Source organism: Dipodomys merriami, unplaced genomic scaffold (genome assembly GCF_024711535.1).
Source record: "Dipodomys merriami isolate MVZ:Mamm:240054 unplaced genomic scaffold, mDipMer1.0.p SCAF_48, whole genome shotgun sequence".
NCBI classification, from domain to species: Eukaryota; Metazoa; Chordata; class Mammalia; order Rodentia; family Heteromyidae; genus Dipodomys; species Dipodomys merriami.
Window position 1 is genome coordinate 8461042 of NW_027206046.1, and position 18487 is coordinate 8479528.

Genomic DNA, 18487 nt, shown 5'->3' on the forward strand with positions numbered 1-18487 from the left:
CTCTTATTTGTTTCAAAAAGGAGTTCCGTTGGGTGCTGACCTCAGGGGCCTGGATGAATCACGGTGGAAGTCCTGAGTGCTGTTTTCTAGGTAGTTCCCCTTCTTGTCCACTCTGACAACACATCAGTCAGTCAAGCCTCTCTCTCCCCTGGGAAGTCACTTCATCACCAAGTGGCTAGCTTTGGCCAAGGCCATCAAGTGACGTGCTCAAGAGCCCATCAGCGATTCGCCACATCCACCCCCTCCTGCTGCAGCTGAGATCACAGAGACTCTGATGAGCAAAGGAACCGCCACCATCTGCCGTGACCCACACTACAAGGGTGCCAGGCACCAGCCCTGAGCAAGACATGGCTTAATGCCAGTCCTAAGATCAGGGGCTCTTTTGTTATCGCAGCAGAACCAGGCTTGTCATGGCATGTGAAGACTAGCTATGCTTAGCTTGTCCTCTCCTCTTCCCCAACTGTGCAGATGACATGTCTCAAATGCAACGTAAGCATCAACCCCTACAGCCTGCAGGGCCGCAACAAGCAGAAGAGCTCCCAGTCAGGCTGGTGCCCCCGCCACGGTGGCTGGCCACCTCATCCTCTCCATTGTAATGGCGATCACATCACCACCGACACTGCACTGCCAGCATGATCTGGAATGCTCAGAGTACTCCGCCCATGATAAGCCTGTCAGGTGTAGTGAAGAGACTGACGATGGGGTAAGTCTTGTCCTTATGGCTCCTGGCATCTGTCACCTATTAGTTGGGAAACTGGGGCTTCTAATTGTATCCTTTTTCGTTTGTCAGTTGTGGGGTTCAAACTCAGGGCCTAGCTTTTTTGCTCAAGACTAATACTCTATCATTTTAAGCCACAGAAGCACTTCTGGTTTTCTGGTGGTTAATTGGAGATAAGAGTCCCACAGACTTTCCTGCCCTGGCTGGCTTCAAACCCAGATCCTCCGATCTCAGCCTCGTGAGTTAGCTAGGATTACAGGTTTGAGCCACCGGCACCCAGCTATATATATATTTATATCTTTACAATGGGGTCGGTGATATCTCCTGTTAGACTAGCTTCCAGTGCTCAGAAGAGGCACCCAGCACACCGCCACCCACCACTGAGTACCATTCTTTCTACTCAGGCCCTGACCAGCCCTACAACATCCAGAGACTAACAAAAGCTTGGGCCAACCTTGGTTCCATATGCATGGAGGGCCCAGGCCTCGGCTGTGGCCTTCTGCCCTGGGCACCACACTGCCTGCCAGGCACATCTGTCAGAGTCCCCCTACCTCTAGCCACATCACGGCTGCCATGTCCTGAACCACATGCCCAGCACATGCCATGGGACTCTGCTCTTCAGGGCCCTGCATGCTTGCCACCAGCCAGTTGGAGAAGCTCACTTAGACATTATTTGTAGACACCTGGCAATGTCTAGGGCCAGATCTGCAAGGGATGGTGCGCAATCCTGGAAGCTCCTCCTAGCCTTAGCTTTGACAATGACTACATGACACTGAGGTTGGAGAAGAGACAGATCAAGCGCATGGACCATCCCAGATCAAACAGCCCAAGTGTCATCAGCTGTGGGCCTCTCCATAGCAGCCATGAAAATGGCATCAGGGAAGGAAGAGTGCAGGTGGGGGAGGACCTAAAGGAACTTACAGCCTCTCCGAGCTTCATCTCCACATCATGAACCATCAAAGGAGAAGGGCATCCACAAAAGGCTAAGCGCCCACTACTGACTGTCTAAACTGGCTGCTTACACAAGTCAAACACAACACATTACCTTTTCTCAGAGCTGGGGCTTAAACTCAGGGCCTGGGCACTGTCCCTTAGCTCTTTCACTCAAGGCTGGCACTCTACCACTTGAGCCACAGCTCCCTTTCCATCTTTTGGCTGGTTAATTGGTGGTAAGAGTCTTGTAGACTCCCTATCCGGGTTGACTTGGAATTGTGAACCTCGGATCTCAGCCCTCCTGAGTGAGCTAGGGTTACAACTGTGAGCCACCGGTGCCATTTTTTGAAGACTCAGGAGTCTCACACTCAAGCGAAACATCCACAAGTGAACTACAGTCATTGCTGCCTAAAGAGCACTGGTCTAATGGCTCTCTAAGGTCACAGCCACCACTGTGAAGAAAACGACAGTGACTGCCCAGCAGATAAACATAGCTTCCTCTCTCTGACCTACCCGTGTTTCTGCTTCCGCAGATAAGTTAAAAACCAATCTGGACTTCATTCATTCTTATCTCAAAGTCATAGAATGTGGGGGTTATTTGGGACACCACATTTCTCAGGTTCAAGCCCTCACTGGAATTTCCAATTCTCCCTCCATATCTCTGACAGATGAGCAGGCATCTGGCCTGTTTCAGGGAACCTGGAAAATATGGCCTCTTAAAACAAACCTTCCCATTGTCTGACCACTCTCAGCCATGGAAACTTCCTTCAGGCTGGGCTGACACTGGAATTCCCACAAGCCACTGGAAAGTGCCAAGGTGGGCCGAGCCCTCCTTACTCAGATTGTTGTATGCCATCTTCTACATCAGCTTTGTAAGGTTTTTCACTCTCTATGGAAGTATGGTCTCCAAGCGTAAGGTTCAAAACCAATACAATGCTCCCAGAAGATTCTTGGCCTGTCATACTGATGGCAAACAATCTCTCAGCTCAAAAGTCAGACTCCTGGGGCTGGGAAGGTGGCTCAGTGGTAGAGCGCTTGCCTTGCATGCTCAAGGCCCTGGGTTCGATTCCTCAGCACCACATAAGCAAAAAGAAAAAAGCCGGAAGTGGCGCTGTGGCTCAAGTGGTAGAGCACTAGCCTTGAGCTGAAGAGCTGAGGGACAGCGCCCAGGCCCAGAGTTCAGGTCCCACGACTGGACCCAAAAAAAAAACAAAACAAACAAACAAACAAAAGTCAGACTCCTCCCCCCAGTAACATAAAATGGTCACAGCCTAGCCCCCTCAGCTCAGGCCTGTAATCCTGGCTACTCAGGAGGCTGGGATCTGAAGATCATGGTTCAAAGCCAGGCCAGGCGGACAAATTGAAGAGACCCTTATTTCTAGTTAACCAGCAAAAGCCAGAAATGAAGCCGCCGTAGCTCAAGTGGTAAAGCTCTGCACTAGCCTTGGGCAGCTAGGATTATAGGTGTGTACCACCAGCAGCATTTTTTGTTGTTGCATTTTTTTTAACTTCATGATCAAAACATTTTGTCATGGGTCTAAGTTAGCTAGCTGGCCTAAGAGTCTAACCTCAATTTTCTCACACTGTCATTAACAAAATAAATTCTTTCAACTTCCAAACACCCTCCATTAAAAATAACACTTTTCTTTAGCACCCGTTCACTCTTAAATTGAGTACTCAATTAGCAGATTCCTTCATTAGGATGCTGTTTATCTTTGCAGTACTAAGAAAATCTGCTCTAGCTGAAGTGTGCCTTCTGGCCTGGCTTTATCTTTCTTTGATGCCTGAATGCCAGAGGAATGTGTGAATTAAACACACATTCATACCCCAAGGGCTTTGTTCTCAACCCACATTTTTTACAACATGGGTAGTTCTCTGGGAAGTACCAGGCTTTGCTTAGCCTGAGAAGTGATTTTGCTCCAGGTTCGGAGTGTGGAATACTCTACAATGGCTGGACTCTCCAGCACCTATCCATTTCCCAGATAGGCAAAAAAGGGGCCCAGAAAGATATGTAAAGTGGCTTCTTCAAAATCTTACAGGGAAATTTCAGCTGTGGCGGAAGCTCCATGGCCTCAGCTGCAACTTAACTCTCCTGCCAGGCACTTGCTGTTCACCTGAGTTCTGCTCCCTAGCCGGACCACTGTGCGTCAATACCGGTCTCCTCCGGTTCTCTTCTCACACTGCCTGGGAACCCAAGGGCTCCCAGGGAGTCCTTCTGGTTATCAGGCCCCTCAGGAAGAAAAAATAAATAAAGTCTCTTTTTACTTCGGGCTGCAGATGGTGGCTGCCAGCCAAGGGGGAAGGGGGAAAAGAAAAACATCTTACTTCTTTTCTTTTTCTTTTTTTTCAGCACTGGGGCTTGAACTCAGGTCAAAGCCCAACAAAATCAGCACCAGGAAATGGGTACTTGTGGGGGAGGGGACCTAGGAGAGAGGAGTAGAGAGGAAGTAGAATGTGGACAAGAATTCATTGTTATAGACCACAGAATTGTGGGAAGGGGTGGGTCGAAGGGGTGGTGAAGATGCTGAAGGATGACACAGATGCATTGTACACTTAATAAACTGCTTTGTTAAAAGGCAAAAAATTTAAATAGCTCACCTAAAATTAAGGTGAGGGAAGGGGTGGGTTGGGGGAGCGGTGAGAGTGTGCAAAGGGATGGCACTGATCAAAATGCACTGTATTCATAAACCGCTTTGGTGAATGGCAACTCATTTTGTTCAACTGCTTTACGATCGTAAAAATATATTTCTTTTAAATTGTATACACTTGGGGCTGGGAATGTGGCTCAGTGGTAGAGTGCTTGCCTAGCATGTATGAAGCCCTAGGTTGGATTCCTCAGCACCACATACACAGAAAAGGCCAGAAGTGGCACTGTGGCTCAAGTGGTAGAGTGCTACCCTTGAGCACAAGAAGCTCAGGGACAGTGCCCAGGCCCTGAGTTCAAGCCCCAGGACTGGCAAAAAGAAAAAAAAAAATTTGTGTATACCACAAAATTAAGAAAAGGGAAGGGGTGGGTTGAAAGGGGGTGAGAATGCTGAAGGAGTGACACTGGTCACGATGCCTTGTTAGATGGCACCGCCTTCGTACAATTACTTACAGGTCATTTTAAAAAAATTGTGAAGAAAAATATATTTCTTACAACCTAAAAGTGTTCCTACCTACTGTCTACTGGAAAGCGCAACTACCAGTTCTAGTCCACCCCTTACAGAATGTCTTCTAGAATGAGCTCTCTTGTATCTCCCAGAATTACCTTTCAGGATGACCCACCCACCACGTCATAGCTCAGCTCAGAGCCCAACCCCTATTTGTCTAGCCTTCAAAGCCCTCCTAAATTTATACCGGTCTACCTATTCAGTCCAACCTTGCCTAGGTGTTCTGTTATTTCCAATTAACCAGCAAAAAGCCAGAGGCAGAGCTCAAGTGTAGCTAAAATGGTAGAACACCAGCTTTGAACGAAAAGGCTAAGGGAGAGTGCCCAGACCCTGAATTCAAACCATGGTACCAGCACAAAAATATTAAATAAGAAATGACACTACTGTACCAATCAGTTAAAATATGAACAGTTACGCTGACAGAGCCAGCCCATCGTCCTTCATTCTGTTCTGAAGTAGAGATAGGGCCACAATGCCACAGGAGGGCAGGAGGGGCCAACTAAGTTAACCCATAAAAGGGACTGGGTGGGGACAGGCCGTGGGGTCAAACCACAGCAAGGGGTGAAAGATGAACACAGCGCAACCTACCAAACCTGTGGGGAACAGTGGCTGCTGCTGGCTCATTGCTTTTCATGTAGTCCTCTTTTGGTGCCAGTACTGGGCCTCAAACTCTCGTCTTTGCAGTCTTTTTCACTCAAGCCTGGCTTGCTGCCATTTGAATCACACCTGTACTTCCAGCTTTTTGCTAGTTAATTGGAGATTAGAGTCTCTTGGATTTGTCTGCCTGGGCTGGCCTCAAACCAGCATGCTCAGCCTCCTGAGGAGCTGGGCTGACAGGCATGAGCCAGGCACGGCTTCCAGCCTCCCCAGCACAAAGCTGAGGGCTCTCAGACTTGGATACCCAGTGTGAAGAGGGGGCTTCCTGCTCTCTAATTCTGGCTTCCTCCCAAAGGGTCCTATAGGCCGCCATCCATCCACACACACGATCGATGCCCACTCACATCCTGGTGCCAGGCGCCACGGGCTGTGGCCTTGGAATAGCACATGCGCACTGGGGATAGCACACATGAGCCGTCTGCATCTCGGAATGGAACACAGGAGCACTGGCTGTGGCCTTGGGATGGCCCCCATGAGCACTGGCTGTGGCCTTGGGGGTAGCACGCATGCGCACCGGCTGTGGTCTGGGGATTGCACGCATGCTCACTGGCTGTGGATTTGGGGTAACACACGTGCGCATTGGGGTGTGGCCTGAGGATAGCACATGCACACTGGCTGTAGCGCTTCCTGCCTCCCATCCCCACACACCCACGCCTGTGGGCCTGCTGTTTCATAAACCGTCCTTGCCCTCTCTTCAACCTGGCTCCCTTGTCCTCATTTTCCGAGTGACCACCCCAAAGCAGCCCAGGGTGAAGGAGGTCGTGTCGCTGGTGACTGCTCTCTATGGGCTTTTGTTTGCTGGATCAGTTTTAAGCTGGTGACTTGTGTCTACATCCTCCTTCCTTCTCCCCTCCCCCGCCGGTCAGGGCCACCCTCCAAGCCTGTGCTTTGTTCCACTAAACAAACACCTAGTTCCGCCCGCCAGGTCAGACTAGGTACACACACATACTCTACAAAGAGGCCTCTTGCTAAGGCCGGCCTTCCTGTTGAATCCAGGCTGTCACCGGTGCCCTTTGTGTGAAGTCAGCGCAGGCACGCCACCACAGGAACCTGCCAAAAGTGGGCCGCCCAGCTGCGACTATGAACCCACAGCAATCAGACACGGCAGGACGTAGGGTCAGGGCAGACAAAGGTCACAGGGGCTCATCTTCTGAGGGTTCTGCTGCTCTGATGGTTGATTCCACACAAAATACACTGGATACTCTCCTCCTCTCCCCACCCCAACATGGCGGCCACAGGGGAGTCCCTGCTGAACCTCATCTTCCCCTCTCCTGACCCGTGGGAGTACCTATGGCATGCCACCTGCCACACTGTCAACCCTCAATGCACCACACCACTGCCCGGCACTGCACAGCTCACAGCTCCGGCGTGGGCTTCATCACCAGGCCCACTTACTGGGAGTGGACCAAGATTCAAGCAAGAGTCTGACTCGCAAACACATGCTTTCATCCACTATGACATGTGTGACAGGACATGATATTAAAGGACATGTTGATGATTACCTACAAGGCCACCAATGTCCTCCTTAGGGACTTGGTTCTTTTTTTTTTTTTTTTTTTTTTTGACAGGCCTGGGCTTGAACTCAGGGCCTGGGCACTGTCCCTGTGCTTCTTTGTGTTCAGGACTAGCACTCTACCACTTGAGCCACAGTACCAGTTCTGGCTTTTTCTATGTATGTGATACTAAGGAATTGAACCTGGGGCTTCATGCATGCTAGGCAAGCACTCTACCACTAAGCCACATTCCCATTAACTCCTTTCTAAAATACTCTTGGACCAGACACTGGCGGCTCACATCTGTAATCCTTGCTACTCAGGAGGCTGAGATCTGAGGACTGCAATTCAAAGCCAACCCAGGCAGAAAATTCTGTGAGATTCTCATTTCCAATTAACCACCAAAAAGCCCAAACTAGAGCTGTGATTCAAGTGGTAGAGCAATAAAGCTAAGGGATAAAAGCTCCAAGTTCAGAAGTGGTACTGTGGCTCAAGTGGTAGAGCGCTAGTCTTGAGCTGAAGAGCTGAGGGACAGCGCCCAGGCCCAGAGTTCAGGCCCCATGACCGGACCCAAAAATAAATAAATAAATAAAAGCTCCAAGTTCAAGCCTAGTGGCACAAAATAAAAAATGAACTTGGTATGGCATAGAAGACAATATCAGGTCATGCACAGCTCCATCTGTTCTGCAGATAACGCTGTGAACTAAATGATTTTCCTGGAAAGAGACATTTTTGGGTTTCAAGATCCTACAAAGAATCAAAGAAGTTTACTTGGGCTCCCTTCTTACTTAATGTTGCTGACAGCAAGCCCATCCAATTGTTCCCCAAGATGAAATAATCCCACAAACTCTCCTGTAAACACCTTCTCTCCCCTAGTCTAATCTTATCTCCACTCCCCAGAGTTCAGGAGGCTCCAGTGCAGTCATTCCTGGGTATCAGTTTTGCTTTTACAAGCAATGTTTATCTGCATGGCTAAGACATTCCTGACCTCGTGGAAATAGGCTTTCCTTTTTTTTTGGTCAATTTATTGGTTTACATGTTCGGTAGTGATGGGCCCAGAGCACAAATAACCTACATCCGAGAAACAGGGTTGTCATAATTCACCTCATGAGACACGTCTCCCAAGACAACAGCCAGCCTTGGTCCAAGGCGCTTTCTACAAGCAGGCCCCAAACCCATCAGCACAGAAGCTCAACTGAGGAGGGGGCTGGAGAAAGCCCAATCTGTGGCTGACACCTACAGTCCTAGCAGGGGGTTCTTCTCTGGGTCAAAAGGGCAAATAAAATAAGGCTCCTTTTGAGAATCATCATAAAGATAAAACCAGAAGTTCCAGTTTTACAAGAAGTTAAAGAAACAAGCGAGTAATAGGCTTGAGGCATTCTCAGTACAGAGGGAGATTGCGCCCACCACCCCCCATCACCACAGACAGGTCTAGGCTCCTTTAAGATCTGAGGGCTACTCAGGAGCCAGTGGTTCAAGCTTATTATCCTAGCTACTCAGGAGGCTGAGATCTGAGGATCAGGGTGCAAAGCCAGCCCTGGTAGGAAAGTCCAAAAGACTCTTATCTCCAGTTTAATCACAGAAAAAGCCAGACGTGGAGCTGTGGCTCAAGGTGGTAGAGTGCTAGCCTTGAGCTAAAAAGCTCAGGGATAGTGCTTAAGCCCTGAGTTCAAACCCCAGGCCTGGAACAAAGAAAAAATGATCTGAGAACTGGTAGTGGTTTGGAAACCTGTACATTTACAGTTGGAGCAGAAGACGGTAAGAAAAGCAACCCGAACACAAGGCACAGTACTAGCCATAAAGCAAGAAGAATATTTAACTGTATAATGCAAACAACATTTGCATTACGTTCTGGGTTGCACATGAAAACTATCTCACTGGCTATACCAGGAAAACTTCCTCTTGAAACCACCAGAACTGATCCACAGCTTAAGGAGCCCCTGGATAGGGCCAAGACACACAATGCTATTTTTTTTCTCCTTACAAAGGCACACCCCTCCCAAGGAAGCAAAGGACAAAACAAAAATCAAGGCCTGCCAGCAATTTCGAGTAGAGATGATGAGAATGGACTTCCCAGCTCCTGTCATCCAAGGAACGGGTGAGAAGTCCCTGGAAAAGGAGCAAAGAGAAAGCCACAGCCAAGCCAAGAGGACGAGGTTCTCTGTGGGCTCTGTTTCTGGCTTGACCTTTCTCATCTCGCAGGAAGCACATGGAGGCGTTTAGAGGGGCTGCAGGCATGCTGGGGTTGAGCCTGTGCCCAGACAACCTGAGTTTTCAGGGAACACCCTTGGCCAAGATCTGCAGGGTGAGATGCCAGCTGAACGGCTCCACCATTGCAAGTGGCTAGGGTTCAGGAATGAACAGACACACATAATCCAGCCATAATGGAATAAGAAGGAAAGAGAAAAAAAAAGCATGCATCAGTCTGGAATTAGTTTAAAACAGACTCTGGAACACTTTGCTTAAAAGAGAAAGAACACAGAGTTCGTAGGATTAAGTTCATTCTCCAAACAGTAAAATCCACCCTTCTTCTGGCCCTCACCCCAACCCTGTCCTGGGACTTGAACTCAGGGACTGGGTGCTGTCCTTTAACTTTTCCTGCTCATGGCTAGTGTTCTACCCCTTGAGCCATAGGGTGCTATCCTTTAACTTTTCCTGCTCATGGCTAGTGTTCTACCACTTGAGCCATAGTTCCACTTTGGGCTTTTTCCATTGGTTAATTAGAGACTAGAGTCTCAGACTTTTCCTGACAGGGCTGGCTTCGAAACATGATCCACAGATCTCAACCTCCTGAGTAGCTAGGCTTACAAGTGGAAGCCAGCAATGCACCTGGATCTCTTCTTACTTTCACATTTTCTCTATTTTTACTGGGTTCCTTGTATGAAGGGTGTTTATTATAAGCTACAAGGTGTTAAATTTTGAGTGCAGGTGCAAACCAGAACAAGAGACAGACAAAAATGGATTTCTTCATACTCAGGAACTTAACAGACCCAGAGCCATGATCTAGAGGCAAGGAGAGAAGAAAGGAATTGCACAGTGGGGTTTGTATGGTCAATAGGACTTCTGGGCCTCCAATCAGGAGCTATGTTATATCCTTCCTCACTTCCCATACTCACCCATCACCACTTACAAATACTCACTCCAGAGCTCTAGCTCTGGACCAACTCCTGTGGTGAGAGCAGAGGTTTTGGAGCCTCCATTCCTTGCCCTGGAAGGGTGCCTTACCTAAGTTTGAACTCAGGACCTTGAGCTTCCTAGGCAAGTAGTTCTATCTTTGCGCCATGCTTCCAGTCCACTGAGGCTTAATCTTCAATTAACTACCAAAAAGCTGAAACTCGAGCTGTGGCTCAAGTGGTAGAGCATTAGCTTTGAACCAAAAAGAGCTCAGGGACAATGCCCAGGCCTTAAGTTGAAGTCCAAACACACAGGCGCGCGCGCGCGCGCACACACACACACACACACACACACTGTCTGTCTCTCTCTGTCTCTCTCTCTCTCTCTCTCTCTCTCTCTCTCTCTCTCTCCCCTCTCTCTCTCTCCCCTCTCCTCTCTCTCTCTCTCTCTAAAACCCATGATCCAAAATATGTACTTCCTTGTCCTTATCATATGCGCACAGGACTGATCCAACTTATTTTAAAGCAAGCTTATTTTCTTTTGGCTAAATAATGGTAAGGGTAGAAAAATTCCAAAATGGAATATGAAAACTTTTCCCAGCCTATTATTATGAAACTTCACATATCTTCAAACATTTTTTGTTTTGTTTTGTTTCTTGGTCGATTGTGGGGCTTGAACTCTGGGCCTGGGCACTGTCCCTCCGATCTTCAGCTCAAGGAGAATGCTCTACTACGTGAGCCACAGCACGAATTCCAGTTTTCTGATGGCTAATTGGAAATAAGAGTCTCACAGACTTTCCAGCCATGGCTGGCTTTAAACCACAATCATTAGATCTCAGCCTCCTGAAACACCGGGCCTCACTCAACCACTTACTGTTGACATACAAGCGTTAAAGAGTATAACATGTACATTAACAAGCAAACATGACTGGATTTGCAAACTACCCAAGCGTATGCAGAGCGGTATTTCTCTAGGATTTAAGTAAGGATCAGAAATAGTTAAAAGCCACGCACCAGTGGCTCACAGCTGTAATTCTAACTACTCAGGAGGCTGAGATCTGAGGATCGTGGTTTCATGCCGGCCCAGGCAAGAAAGTCCAGGCAGGAAAGTCTGTGAGACTCTTATCTCCAATAAATTACTCAGAAAAGGCTAGAAGTGGCACTTTAGCACATGTGGTAGCGTGCTAGCCTTGAATATAAGCTCAGAAACAATGCCCAGGCCCTGAATTCAAGTCCCAGGACTTGCAAAAGAACAAGGAGGAGGAAGAGGACGAGCAGAAGGAGTAAGGGGGACTTGTCTGACCACTAACAATTTTTCTACTGTCAAAGGTGGGGTAGAAGCTAGACGCCAGTGGCTCACGCCTGTAATCCTAGCTATTCAGGAGACTGAGATCTGAGGATCATGGTTCAAAGCCAGTCTGAGCAGGAAAGTCCATGAGACTCTTATCTCCAATTAACCACCAGAAAATGGAAGTGGTGCTGCGGCTCAACTGGTAGAGCGCTCGCCTCAACCTGAAGAGCACAGGGACAGAGCTCAGGCTCAGAATTCAAGTCCCATGACAGATCAAAAACAAAAAAGCTGGGGTGTGCTGGTTTCTGTCACTGTGATTAATCTGCATTTGCTACTTTTAAAACACTTTTCCCTTGGTAAGACATGTACGCATTATCCTGCCCATGTAATTGTAACCCCTCTGTACAGTATGTTCACAAATAAAATTAAATTAAATTAAAAAAAACAAAAACTTTTCCTTTCAGCAGAATATACATTTTCCCCAATAACCCAGAAAAACAAAAAGATACCAAGGTAATAAACTAAATGCTGAGGCATAAAACAGCAATTTTGGCAAATGTTAAATAAATTTAAGGGGTTGGGAAGGTGGCTCAGTGGTAGAGTGCTTGCCTTGCATGCATGAGGCCCTGGGTTCGATTCCTCAGCTCCACATAAGCAGAAAACGCCGAAGTGGCGCTGTGGCTCAAGTGCTAGAGCACTAGCCTTGAGCTGAAGAACTGAGGGACAGCACCCAGGCTAAGAGTTCAGGCCCCACGACCATCAAAAATAAATTAATAATAAATTTTAAAAACTATGATGGTGTTCTTTGATCAAAATAGAATCAAACTAGACACCAACCAAATAAAAGGCAAACAAACAGAAATTTAACAGCATACTTGTAAATAATCCACAGATCAAAGAGAAGATACCTCAAGTAAATTTTTATATCCATGTACTTGAATGCAAATTAATATAAAATTCACAGCAGTAGGTCTTTATGTTAGAAGAGAGGAAATAAATGTCTGAATTGAGTAATCTTAAGTTCTCACCTAAAGAACCTGAAAAAGAAAAATACAACCCCAAAGCAAACAGCAGGAAGGAAATAACTTAGATAAGAGCAAAACCCAGTAAAATAACTGAAAACAGCAGTGATGGGGGAAAAAATGATCCAGGAAACAAAAAAACTGTTTCTTTTTAAAGATCAGTAAGATTGGCAAAGCTCTGGGAAGACTGGCCAAGGGAAAAAGAAAAGGCAGACATTACACTATCAGAAATGAAACCAGCTCTAAACAACCTAATGTAAAATAATACTGTTTAAGTTCATACACATCAACTTGATAACTCAAAATAGACCCATTCTTAAAAAACAACAAAAAGAAATTAACCACAATTTACACAATATGAAATTGACAATTTGGATAATTCCATAATGATTAAGTAAGCTGAATTTATCATTTTAAAATTTCCCTCCCAAAGAAATTTCCAGGGCTGGGCTGGGAAGGTAGCATGCATAAGGCCCTGGGTTCGATTCCTCAGTACCACTTAAGCAGAAAAAGCCAGAAGTGGCACTGTGGCTCAAGTGGTAGAGCACAAGCCTTGAGCTGAAGAGCTGAGGGACAGTGCCCAGACCCAGAGTTCAGGCCCCATGACTGGCCAAAAAACAACAACAACAAAAAAAAAAGAAATTTCCAGAGGTAGATGGTTTCACTGGAGAATTCCACTAAGCATTAAAAAAAAAAAAAAAAGGAATACCGGTTGTACAGTCTCTTCCTGGAAACAGAAGAGGAAATGCTTCTTGGTTCATTTAATGATGGCAGTATTAACGGCTATGAAAATCAAATAAACAGTAACCTTCTCCCCCCAAAAAACAAAACTAGTGGAAAAGAACTACAGACAAATATCCTCATTGAACACAGATGCAAACATCTTTAATAAGATATGAGCAAATAGGAACCATCAATACACACACACACACACATTTTTTCTAAACTATACATTCAGTATGATCTAATGAAGCTTATTTGGCTGGTTTGGTATTTTAAAGTCAGAAGAAGAAGAAAAAAAAAATCGTATCTATAGCTGTAGAAAGTACTTTTAAAATTCAACACTAGGGGCTGGGAAGTTGGCTCAGTGGTAGCGTCCGCCCCACCATGACACAACACAACTCTGGGAAGTGCTAGGTAGGTACTGAAGGAGCCGTGAGCATCTTCTCACACAAGGTTGTAGGCTTAGAAACACAAAAGAGAAGTGCCTTGGCCAGGGATAAGAATCCCTGTAGACCAGGTGGGGGCCAAGTGGCATGCAATTCCTTTGTACTTGGCACATGCTAGACTCAAGGTTATGTTTATAAACCCTGACTGGCTCAAAACTCCCATCATGCTCCGAGGCCAGGAAGAGAACAGTTTGAAGCCAGCCTAGGCAGACATGTCTGAGAGACTTCACCTCCAATTAACCAGCAAAAAGCAAATCTGGAGACATGGCTCAGGTGGTAGAACACCAGAGCACCAGCCAGGAGCAAAACAAGCCCAATGAGAGACGATGTGAGGCCCTCAATCCCTGGTGCCAGCCAACAAATAACAACAAGGAAAACAACACAAGGACTTTCCCACACGGGCTGCACTAAGCCTTTCCTCTGCCTGTTCTCCAGAGGCTATTTATGACTTCTTAGTCGAAAGACACAAAGAACTCAGTGTTTTCAAATTAAATTTACCCCATCTCAGCCTTCCCTGTGTTGTCATCTGGCCAGTGCTGCCTGGCACAGGCTCCTTCAGGGTGTGGGACAATTCACAGATGGAAAAGCCACATCTGGCCCATCTCTAACGCCACCTGGATTCTGTCATTTATTTGCTTGACTTCTTTATGTTCCGTCTTATGCCAAAACGCCTCACAAGCAGAGCCAGCCATTTTTTCTTTGCCCCTCCTTTCACTAGAAGTGGACTCAAAGTTTCCCTAAAACCAGATGCAGCCAGCTCTTTCGTTCCTTCTGGACCACACACTTGAGGCTCATGTGCAGAAACTGAACAAATAAAACAAGAAGGAAAAGGGGAGGGGGGAATAGTACAAGGCCTGAAGAAAGGAAAATGTCTCTCCAGCCCCAGCTTCTCACCATTGACAAAATGGGTCTTGCTTTGTTCACAACTATGGAAGTTCTTGTAGTCACCCCATGAAGCAATATACCCTGCGCTCTCTTTTTCTCTTTCCTGAAACTAACCAAAGGATTCAGGTTCCCTTCTTCAGGGATGACTGAGCAGAAAGATTTTTCCATTGCATCTGACTCTGGTTTGTTCTAAACATTTCTAGAATCCTTATGTGTGATCACCATAAACACACGATTTACTCTATAGTTAGTTCAAAACTCACCAAACCACTGGGCCGAGGGTGGCTTATCCCTTTAATCCTAGCTGATCAGGAGGCTGAGATCTGAGGATCACAGTTCAAACCAGCCCGGGCATGACAGTCCGTGAGACTCTTATCTCCAACTAATGACCAGAAAACCAGAAATAAACCAGTGGCTCCAAGTGGTAGAGTGTTATTCTTGAGGAAAACAGCTCAGGGACAGCGACCAGGCCCAGAACTTAACCCCACAACCAACAAAAAACAAACAAAAACCCTTACCAAACCACATCTGATTATTTCAAAGGGCACCTACTTACTATGCTAATGATTTCTAGTACAATCTATCTGCTACTAATAATGTGCCTGAATCAATCTATGTCAATCCGGGACCTGAGACAGACAAGCAACTTAAAGCTATGTGTTAGATGAATAAATGCTTGTGTATAAAATCACTGACTGGAGGCCTAGGCCAAGTCCAGATATCATAATGTCCCTCAAAACTACGCAGCCTAAAATAACAGCCATTGATGATCTCACAGGGAGTTTCTGCGGCTAAGAAATCCAAAGTAAATCATTTGAATGGCCCTGGCTTGGGGTTTCTGGTAAGATTACCATGGAGAAACGCTGGCCAAGCCTGTGGCCGCTTGAAAATTTGACCTGGACTGAGGGGAACAGGGGCAGGGAGAGGTCTGATTCCAAGATGGTATCCTTACACAGCTGTTGACAGTTGATCTCAAGATATGGACTTTAGCTGGGGGCTGATGCCCATAATGCTAGCTACTCAGGAGGCTGAGATCTGAGGGTCAAGGGTCAAAGCCAGCTAGGGAAAGAAATCCATGAACCATCAGAAAACCGGAGCTAGAGCTGGGGCTCAAAGCAGTAGAGCACGAGCCTCAAGTGAAAGCGCTCAGGGACAGTGCCCAGGCACTGAGCTCAAACCCTACAACAAACAAACAAAAGATATGGACTGTCCTGCAGCTTGTTTGTGTGGTTTCATCACACAAACTGGCTTTTTGCACAAAAGGAGACTCAGAAGAAAGCTACAGTGTCTTATTTATTTTGCCAGTCCTAGGGCTTGAACGCAGGGCCTAGGAACCGTCCCTGAGCTTTTTGTTTAAGGTTAAAACTCTACCACTTGAGCCATAGCACCACTTCTGGCTTTTCCTGTTTATGTGGTGCTAAGAAATCAAACCCAGAGCTTCATGCATTCTAGGCAAGCACTCTACCACTAAGCCATATTTGCAGCCCTACAGTGTCTTTTATTATTTCAGATGTATCATTGTTATTATATGAGACTCTGGAGCCCAGACGACAGATCAGGCTTGCTTGACAGGCAGAGACTCTACAAAGGTACATTGCCCTTTAGGGTAGCTGAGAGGCTGGCTACTGTAGGTGCTACACTGTACCCATTCCAGTTTCTCTACTGCTTTTATTTTTGGTCTGAGACTGAGACTTGAACTGGCTACCTGCTGATTTCACTCACTGGCTTGCACTCTACCAACTGAGCCATGCCTCCACCCCCTATTGTTTTTTTTGTTGTGGTGGTAGTTAGTGATGGTGTTCACAGGGTTTGAACTCAGGACCTCGGCCCTGACCCTGAGCAATTTTGCTCAATTCTAGCACTCTACCACTTTGAACCACAGTACCACTGTTTATCTGACAGTTAATTAGAGATAAGAGTTTCCCAGACTGGTTTTGAACCTCAATCCTCATATCTCAGCCTCCTGAGTAGCAAGGAATTACAGGCATGAGCCATCAGTGCCAGGCTGATCCATAGATATTTGCTTTTACAAAAAGGAATGAAGGACTGCCAGTGAACCATAAATGAGATTACAAATACTGTATTGGAAGCAATCCTTCCCCAATGGATTAGACATTGATAAGGACTCTTTATCAGCAAACTGGGTGGTTGTTAAACCCTGTTCCCTTGACGCTCAAGGCCTGGGTAGGTGAAGGCACAGATGTGGGAGTTGCAGGCCAGGCTGTGCTGCGGCTCTTGCTGAGGCCAGCGCAAAGGTTTCCTGCCTCCTTTTCCCCCCCATTAAGTCTCAGCACCTGCTCTTCACACTGCATGGAAATTGCCTGCAGATTTTCTGGGTCACCTGAAAATGCTCTGATGTCCTAACAGCCACGTGAGTCCCCAACCCCACACTTCAACAGCCAGAAAACGCCATCCTGCTTCAACACAGGCCACAGCCCATCTCCCAGAGGAGAGTTTTACTTGGTTTAATTAAAGATACATATTTTAAAAAACAAAAAACTGCTCTCAGGCTGGGCATTGGTGGCTCAGGCCTATAATCCTAGCTACTTAGGAGGCTGAGATCCAAGGATCATGGTTTGAAGCCAGCCCAGGTAGGAAAGCTCAGGGGTACAACACTAGCCTTGAGCACAAAGAGGCTCAGGGACAAAGCCCAGGCCCTGAGTTTAAGCCCCCAGGACCAGTACACGCACGCATGCACACGTGAAACTACCTGTGCTACTTGTGAACACACTCAAGCAGAAACCCACAGAAACCCACAGGGAAACAGGAGAATTCTCTAGAACACTTCCTCCATTGCCAGTATTGGAATTCAACCAAACCCATTGAGCAAGGCCTGGGAAGCCAGATGGGGGTGGAGGAACCTCCCTCCACCTGGCTTTCCCTCCCAGAGCTTGAGCTCAAGACATTGGTGTCCCACACAGGTGACAGTCCAGGGTGATTTTCCTTGCGGGGAGTGGGGGTTGTTTTTCATTTGAAATAACACTTGAAAGGCAGGAGATTGCACCTCCATGTGTGCTTATCTGACTTGTCCTTAACAGCAGTGCATGGTGCAGACAGCGCCCAGACCCTGAGTTCAAGCCCCAGACTGACTTCAAAAAATAAATAAATAAAATAAAAAATAATAAAGGAAAGGAAAAACAGAAAATAGATCAACAAGAGGCTTTACAAAGCCACTTCAATGTTATAGTAACCCCAAACAGACCATTTCCCAGACGCTGCTGTATTATTATAACAAACAAACCCATCTTTCACTCCCTGTCATTTGCAATTACTGTGACATAATTGAAAATCAGTGGGCCTAGGGAACTCTTGCTGTCCCGTGATCTTTAAAGAAACAATACCAACCAACAGTCCTTACTTCAGTATTTTTACTGTTCATGTTACCAAGACTCTGGAACATTAATACTCTTAATTCCAAGCCCCTCTTTCCCTAAAGACGGTGTATTTCAAACCCTTTTCCTCTCCAAAAGAATATTTTCTACCTCTTCAACAGCTACCACGAGACCTGCACCCCAAGACTTCAACATAATTTTGAAATGGTTTGTAAGGGCCAAGAATTCAATTAAGAGAAAATTTATCTTGGAAGAGTTGGGCCAATTAGTCAATTAAATTATCTAGCACTCTGCTGAGCAACACCATGAATGGTCTAACAAAAAGGCTATGCATAGTTCCAAAAAAACAGGCCAGGGAGGGCAGGGGTGACAAGTCCCAGGAATCTGGCCAAGTGGTTATACACAATGCCCTAGACTTCAACACTTCAAGAACTGAGAGAATAGGGGTCCTCAACCTGGGAAGGCTGCAAAACTCAGAGTGTGCCAAACACTGTAGTACATGCCTGTAATCCTAGCTACTTGGAAGCAGAGATCAGAGGATTGCAGTTCAAAGCCACCTAGAGCAAGAAAATCCATGAGACTCATCTCCAATTGGCCACCAAAAAGCCAGAAGTAGAGCTGTGGCTCAAGTGGTAGAGTGCCAGCCTTGAGCAAAAAGAACTGAAGGCCCTGAGTTCAAGCCCTAGGACAGGCACAAAACAAGAGTTCATTTAGTAGCTCAA

At 46.6% G+C, this 18487-nt stretch overlaps 1 protein-coding gene across 3 annotated transcripts in view; it reads right to left on the minus strand.

Annotated features, from left to right (window-relative positions):
* The window catches only part of Cgnl1 (cingulin like 1), a 143769-nt gene that overhangs the window by 28732 nt on the left and 96550 nt on the right, over window positions 1–18487 (minus strand). The window lies entirely within an intron of this gene.